Source organism: Dama dama, chromosome 13 (genome assembly GCF_033118175.1).
Source record: "Dama dama isolate Ldn47 chromosome 13, ASM3311817v1, whole genome shotgun sequence".
Classification (NCBI taxonomy): domain Eukaryota; kingdom Metazoa; phylum Chordata; class Mammalia; order Artiodactyla; family Cervidae; genus Dama; species Dama dama.
In genome coordinates this window covers 71,936,058-71,942,869 of record NC_083693.1, presented here as the reverse complement: position 1 = coordinate 71,942,869, position 6,812 = coordinate 71,936,058, and the positions used below count along the sequence as shown (strand labels likewise).

The window sequence follows — 6,812 nt, the reverse complement described above, 5'->3', positions numbered from 1 at the left end:
GCCGCCGCCGCCGCCTTCGCCGCTAGTCGCGCGGCTCCCGCCCTCAGCGGTGCAACAGCAGCGAAGCCCGCCGCCCCGGGGGGCCCCGGGCCTCCCTCTGGAGCAGGGCGTCGACGCTGCAGCCGCCGCCGCCGCCTCGGGAGCCGGTGAGCCGTCCGCGCGCCTCCCCCGGCGACGCGGGGGAGGGGGCCTGCGGGGCAGAGCCGGCCGAGCCGAGCGCGGCGTCCCGGCCGGCGGGCCGCGCGGGGGGAGCTGGAGGCGCGCGCACGGGGCGGCCCCGGCGGCCCCCAATAAAGTCTGGCTTGACGAGAAGCGCATGTGCCTCGTTTTTCGCGTCAGGCGGCGTTTGCTCTTGGCACCCGGCTCCGGGCGGGCGACGGCGGCCGAATGTGGGGGGAGCAGGGCCAGGCGAACAAAGGCGGGCGACGAAGGGGAACGGCGGCCGCGGGCCCGCATCTCACCGCGAGCTCCGTAGCCGCGCGCCCCGCCGGGTCCCAGGCGGCTCGGGCGGGCGGAAGCGGCGCGACGCGTCCCCGGGCCCGCCGTTGGGAAGATGTCCGTTATCCTTTCGTGACCCGCGGAAACCTGCGACTTAGCCGTTGGGTGCCTGCTTCCCCGTAGATCTTAGAACTGGCTGCAGGGTCCCGGTAGCTTGGCTTGTTGTGGCTTCCGAGCATTTCCTTCTCAGCTTCCCTTTCTTCGCTCTCCAGCCAGTCGTCGTTTCCCCTCGACCACCGTCTTCACCTCTTTGTCACCGGTGTAGACGCTCCTCCTCACGGTTTTGCATTTGTCTCGTTGTTGAAAATGCCACAAATTTTCCCGCCCAGTCCTCCTTTATACCTGCAGCAGACGTCCCCCTCCTCTTTTTTTTTTTTTTTCCTTCTGGCGCGAATTCTAGGCAAGTTAAACCTTCCTAAATAGTTATCTCTGTTGCAGCGATGTGGTCTTGCCCTTCGTTGTTTTGGTCGACCTGACTTTGGGTTTGAAGGAATAGAAATAAAAACTAGTTTTTAAGAAAGAAAATCACGAGAAACTAAGAGAGTGTGTCTTTTTTGTACTCCTTTTGCTGTGTGAATTTCTCAAATGTGTATTCACTTCTACCCTGTCTTTCGAAGCAGTATTCTCGAGGTTGAACACCATGGTTATACTGAACTGTAATACATCAACCTTAGATCCAACTTGTTAAAACAAGCAGGTGTGTCTTTTAATAACCTTTAGAAGAAAGTTTGTGTATTCTGATTAAAAAGTGATTTTGTCAGTCTCATTTAGTCCCCACTTACTTTGAAATGACATGGACTAGAAAATGTTAGTGTAAGGGAGTGAAAAATTAGATCATTCTGTGTTTGCATCTGAGTTTTAAATCCTGAGTTATTCCCATTAGAGTGTTGCACCCACAGTTTGAGAAAGTCACGTCTGCTGAAATAAGTCATTTATGGCTTCATAGCATATACATTCTGCATAAATGGTTCATAAGTGAAAAACCAGTTGTGGGAGAATTTGTATGTGGCTTAATTAATTTCACTTTCCCCACTCTCTAGTAATTGATGGGAGGGTGTCTTTGCAAGTAGTTGATACTTCCCCATAGATACCAGAAATGGGGGAAGTACCCAGTTAGGTCACTTAGCTTCTGAGTCATGGGTTGGCAGAGTTCATAGTCAAGTGGAGGAGGCTGGGTTTAACTGTCAGGAATGGTGGTAGTTGGGAGACAACACCAAGGTGGCCCAGCTGTTGAATAACTTTTAAAAATTGCCCTAGAGTAGGTGACCTGTTGGATTAAGCCTTGAGTTTTCCTTGATGGGAGAGACTCTTGGTTTCTACTCTTTAGCTATAGAATAGGCATGCAGAGACACGGCGCTGTATTTGCTCTCGCCTGCTTCCATTGGCTACTGAAGGTGAAAATCCATTTTAAAGGACAGGTTAAAGTGCAGTTCCAGAGCCACGGGCCTCTAAAGGTAGGGCTAATTTTATTGCTTTTATTTTGTTCTGTTTGGTCAGAGTAAACTTAACCAGTAAACCTTCTCTCTGAACTTCCGTGTGCTTAATTACTGTCTTGTCCAACTCTGCGACCCTATGAACTGGAGACCACCAGGCCCCTTCTGTCCATGGGGATTCTCCCGGCAAGAATCCTGGAGTGGGTTGCCATGCCCTTTTCCAGGGAATCTTCCTGACCCAGGGATCGAACCCAGGTGCATTGTAGGTGAATTGTTTACCGTGTGAGCCAGAATCCTGTTCTTTTGGCAGCAAGAAAACTAGCTAATGCCACTTAATTAAACTGGGTATTTTACAGCCATGTTTGCCTGCTTTTATTCCAGTCGTGAGGACAGAGACCGTGGCTGAGTCCGTCGACAGCTTAATGCCTTGTGCATGTGGAATGATTGTTTGCTTTTTGGTTCATCAAAAAACAAGGCACCGTGACAGAGAGGACTTGGGTGTGAAAATGCTCTACTATTTTACATGTCTTAAGAACTCCAGAGAAACTTCCAGTCCACCATGGAAATGAATGTCTGCAACTACATAAGAAGGTAGAAGACTGGAAGACTCACGAGAGACGTGTGAAGTGAGTCCGAGCTCCCTAGTAGCTAAGGAGATGGGGTGACAGACTACCTCCCGGGAGTGTGTCCTTTGGTGTGACGGCACCGGATAGAAAGTGTGGACTGTTACACACAGCCCTTTAGATGTCACCGCCCCTCCCTTCCCGCAGCCTCCATTAGGTTTCCAACTGGGCCGTAAGACCACGGGGTTAGGGAGGGATACGTGTGGAGAGGGTAAAAGGTGGGAGTAGGTGGAAGAATAAAGGATGTGAATTGAAAGACACCAATATCTTTTTCTCCTTTTTTCAGAGTATCTTCTCATTTATTATAAGGAGCCTAACAAATCTAATTCTACCTTATTTCTATTTCTAAAAGATCAGAAACAGTTCAGGCAGTGAACTCATGCTAAGTAACTTCCCTTACCACAAACTAGTTTGGCTGCCCCATGAAGTTGCTTTTTGGTTATTTCTAATGTTAGTTCTTTTAGAGTTGGTGTTCTGCATCGGTAACAGTATTGTTGTTAAGTTGTCCTACTCTTTGCGACCCCATAAACTGCAGCACTCCAAACTCCCCTGTCCTTTATCTCCCGGAATTTACTCAAACTCATGTCCATCGAGTCGGTGATGCCATCCAACCATCTCATCCTCTTGTCGTTCCCTTCTCCTCCTGCCTTCAGTCTTTCCCAGCATCAGGGTCTTTTCCAGTGAGTCGGCACTTCACATCAGGTGACCAGAGTATCGGAGCTTCAGCTTCAGCATCAGCCCTTCCAGTGAATGTCCAGGTTACAGTGTGGAGAACACGCTCCGAGCACTAGCCCAGTCCCTGTTGCCACTAAGGGAACTAACTGAGAGAGAAGCTGTTGGAGGTCACATTGCAAGGTGTGGTGATAGGGCTGCAGCTAACGCTAGCGGCGTTTGCCTTTTGTCAGGCTGCGGAGCCTTTGTAGCTTTGGGGGTCGAACCCTGTTTCAGAGCCAAACTAAGCTGCCAATAAAATATTTAGAAGAAAATCAGGATGAAAGTTCTATTTAAGCATCTGGTTAGGCCTAGCTTGTGTGTTTTGGGGTTTTATTTTTTTGGAGGAGAACGAAAGAGTGGCTTTATTACTTTGCCACACAAAGGGGGAACGCAGTAGGCCAGTACCTCAAGAACTGTGCCCCGCTTCCTGCTGGGTAGGGAGAAGTTATATAATCGGGCAGAGGTATGGGACAGTAACAGTCTTTATTCCTTCTTCCGCGGAGTTTCAAAATGGTGGATTGCTGACAAGATTAGGGTGTGTGCAGGGTCTTAGATGGTACTTAATCTTCATGAGCTTCTCTGGTCCCTTGCCTGCTTTGGGTCACCCCTCATTTGAATCAGTACAAATTAAATAAAAACTGTCGGTGTGTATGGGCTTCCCTGGTGGCTCAGTGGTAAAGAATCCGCCTGCCAGTGCAAGAGACAGAGGTTTGATTCCTAGGTCGAGAAGATCCCCCCGGAGAAGGAAATGGCAACCCACTCCAGCATTCATGCTGGGAAATCCCGTGGACAGAGGAGCCTGGTGGACTACAGTCCATGGGGCTGCAAACAGTCAGACGTGACTTAGCGACTACAGCAACACAATAGGTACATACATGTTTTTCTTAATCATCAAACCTATAGTGTGTTCTTGATTGTGGAATCTTTGAAACTGGGCCTGTTCAAGGTACCCTCCTCCCTACCCCAAAATCAATGCATGTATTAGATTTGGAGCTTGAACTGTGGTGATAGATCCTAATTTCACACACCTATAAAGCTGACATCATTGATGCAACATTTTATGTTCTTGAGTCTTATAAGTTCTTAGATTTTTTCTGAGGCTAAGTGGTTTAGTCCAGGAAATGAATCTGGTTATTGCCTGTGAATCTAAGGGAGGTTGAGATCTCTAGTGATAAACTGGCCTCGTTTTTTCTCTACTTTGCACACTGTTTGTCCCTCCAAAGTATAAGTTAAATCGTCTGTGCTGCAGTTGCTATGCCATCTGCCCATCCAAATGAATGCGGCACGTGCGCTTGAACGGAAGGAAAGTTCTGTCTGAGTCTGCGGTAGCTCTGATAGGCACACTTGTTGCACGGCACACTTACTGCAGGGTCGAAATACAAAAAGCCAGCCCCCTCCTGCATCTGTGTGAGAGGCCCGTCTGCGCTGGAACCGGACGAGCTCGGTGAGAGTGGGCTGAGCCGCCGCGTCTGAGCAGGACTTCTCCCTTCGCTAAAAGGCAGTGACGTAGCAGATGAAATGAGCCCAGCTGCTCATCCCCGTTTGTCAAGCGCTCTTGCTCTGTGAAGCCAGAGGATAAGATGTGCCCAGAGGGGAGGCAGGCCGTGACTAGAGAGCTCAAGATACGGGTCTCACTTCCCCTTGGCTGTCCTGGCAACAAGTGGAGAGTCTGGGGACAAGAGGACCCTAGCCCAGGCTGGTCAGATAATGGCCTTCCTGAGGAGAGGATATTTCACCTGGGTCTTGAGAATTAACTACCCAGTGCCCAGGACAGCATTTGGCTGCAAACTAGCCTTTAAAAAAAAAAAAATTTCTAAGTGAAAGGAAGTAGATAAAATAAATTGGATGATAAATTTGTAAATATTTGTGATAAAGGCATAACGAGCTCTCAGGGGGCTTCCCAGGTGGCACTAGTGGTAAAGAACCTGCCTGCCAGTGCAGGAGACATAGACGCGGATTCGATCCCTGGGTCTGGAAGATCCCTTGGAGGAGGTCATGGCAACTCACTCCAGTGTAATCTTGCCTGGAGAATCCCGTGGACAGAGAAGCCTGGTGGGCTATAGTGCATAGGGTTGAAAAGAGTCAGACACAAGTGAAGTGACTTAGCTTGCACTCACAGCGCTCAGTGTAAAAGAGCTATAATTTTGCCTTGGAAATTCATCAAATTAACAAATGAATCCCCTGAAACTGCTATTGAGATGTCTGAGGTTTTTCTCAGTACTTCGCTACTGACATCATGTCCTACTTTTTTTTTCTTGTTATCATTTTTCATGAGCCATTCCTTGTTCAGAGTTCCCACTTGAATTTAATAGTGCAAATGGGTTTGGATTTCCAGGCCTTGAAAGGTACACCAGTTACAAAGGTACTTAGGCAGGCAGAACTGAGGAGTGGCAAGAGTCATCCTAAGGGGTAAGGGCCTGACCGTGCCCTTTGTCATGCAGGAGACTTCGGAGAGGCCTTGTAGCCTTTTAACTCTTCATTTCCTTGGCTGTTAATCAGGCCTAGCAATGCTAGTCTTCAGACAAACAGGAATCAGCTGTGGTGATAGGTAAACTGCATGATGTGTTGACGCTCCCCAGGACTGTTACACGTCCTTCCTACCCACTCATCTGTCCGCTTGTGGGCTGGTTTTGGTTCTTATTCAGTCACTCAGTCATGTCCGACGCTTTGCGACCCCGAGGGCTGCAGCACGCCAGGCCCCCCTGTCCTTCACTATCTCCCAGAGCTTGCTTAAACTCATGTCCACTGAGTCTGTGATGCCATCCAGCCATCTTATCCTCTGTCATCTCCTTATCCCACCGTGACCTCACACTCACCAAGTCCTCCTCAGTTGAGCCTTCCCAGCCAAAGCACCTCTGTGTCACAAGAGGAAAAGTGACGACGGTAAGACACGAGCAGCTGGGCTCCAACGTAGACTTCGAAAGGAGCGCCTGTGTTGGAAAACTGAGTCTGGTTGACAGAAAACACAAAAGGAGTTGTTTTATCCTACCTTTTTTTTTTTTTAGTTCTACCACTTTATTGCTACCAACCCATCTCCCTCCACCCTCATGCACACATGCTCAGTCATGTAATCCCATGGACTTCAGCCCGCCAGGCTCCTCTGTCCACGGACTTTTCCAGGCAAGAATACTGGAGTGGGTTGCCATTTCCTTCTCCATGTTTTATCCTACTTTTAACGGACAGCAACCCACTCCGGAGAGACTCAAAACTTAAGCACTGATAATGGCAGATGTCTTTAAGAAAAGTCTGGCTAGCAAATGAATTCTTAATGTGTGCAGGTAAGCACGGGGTCTGGCCTAAGGGTGAGCCCTAAAACCAGCCCCAGTGTCAACCCTGAATATTCACTGGAAGGACTGATGCTGAAAGTGAAGCTCCAGTACTTTGGCCTCCTGATGCAAAGAGCCGATTCACTGGAAAAGACCCTGATGCTGGGAAAGATTGAAGGCGGGAGGAGAAGGGGATGACAGAGCATGAGATGGTTGGATGGTATTACCGACTCAGTGGACATGAGTTCGAGCAAGCTGTGGTAGGGTCAGCAGCTGCC

The 6,812-nt window shown here is 49.2% G+C and overlaps 1 long non-coding RNA gene across 1 annotated transcript; it reads left to right on the top strand.

The window, feature by feature from the left end:
* The first annotated feature begins 12 nt into the window (after positions 1-12).
* LOC133068238 (uncharacterized) lies at positions 13-2,820 on the top strand. Its single transcript, XR_009695478.1, has 2 exons — positions 13-146; positions 2,313-2,820. It is a non-coding gene; the product is annotated as an uncharacterized LOC133068238 (long non-coding RNA).
* Positions 2,821-6,812: the final 3,992 nt, after the last annotated feature.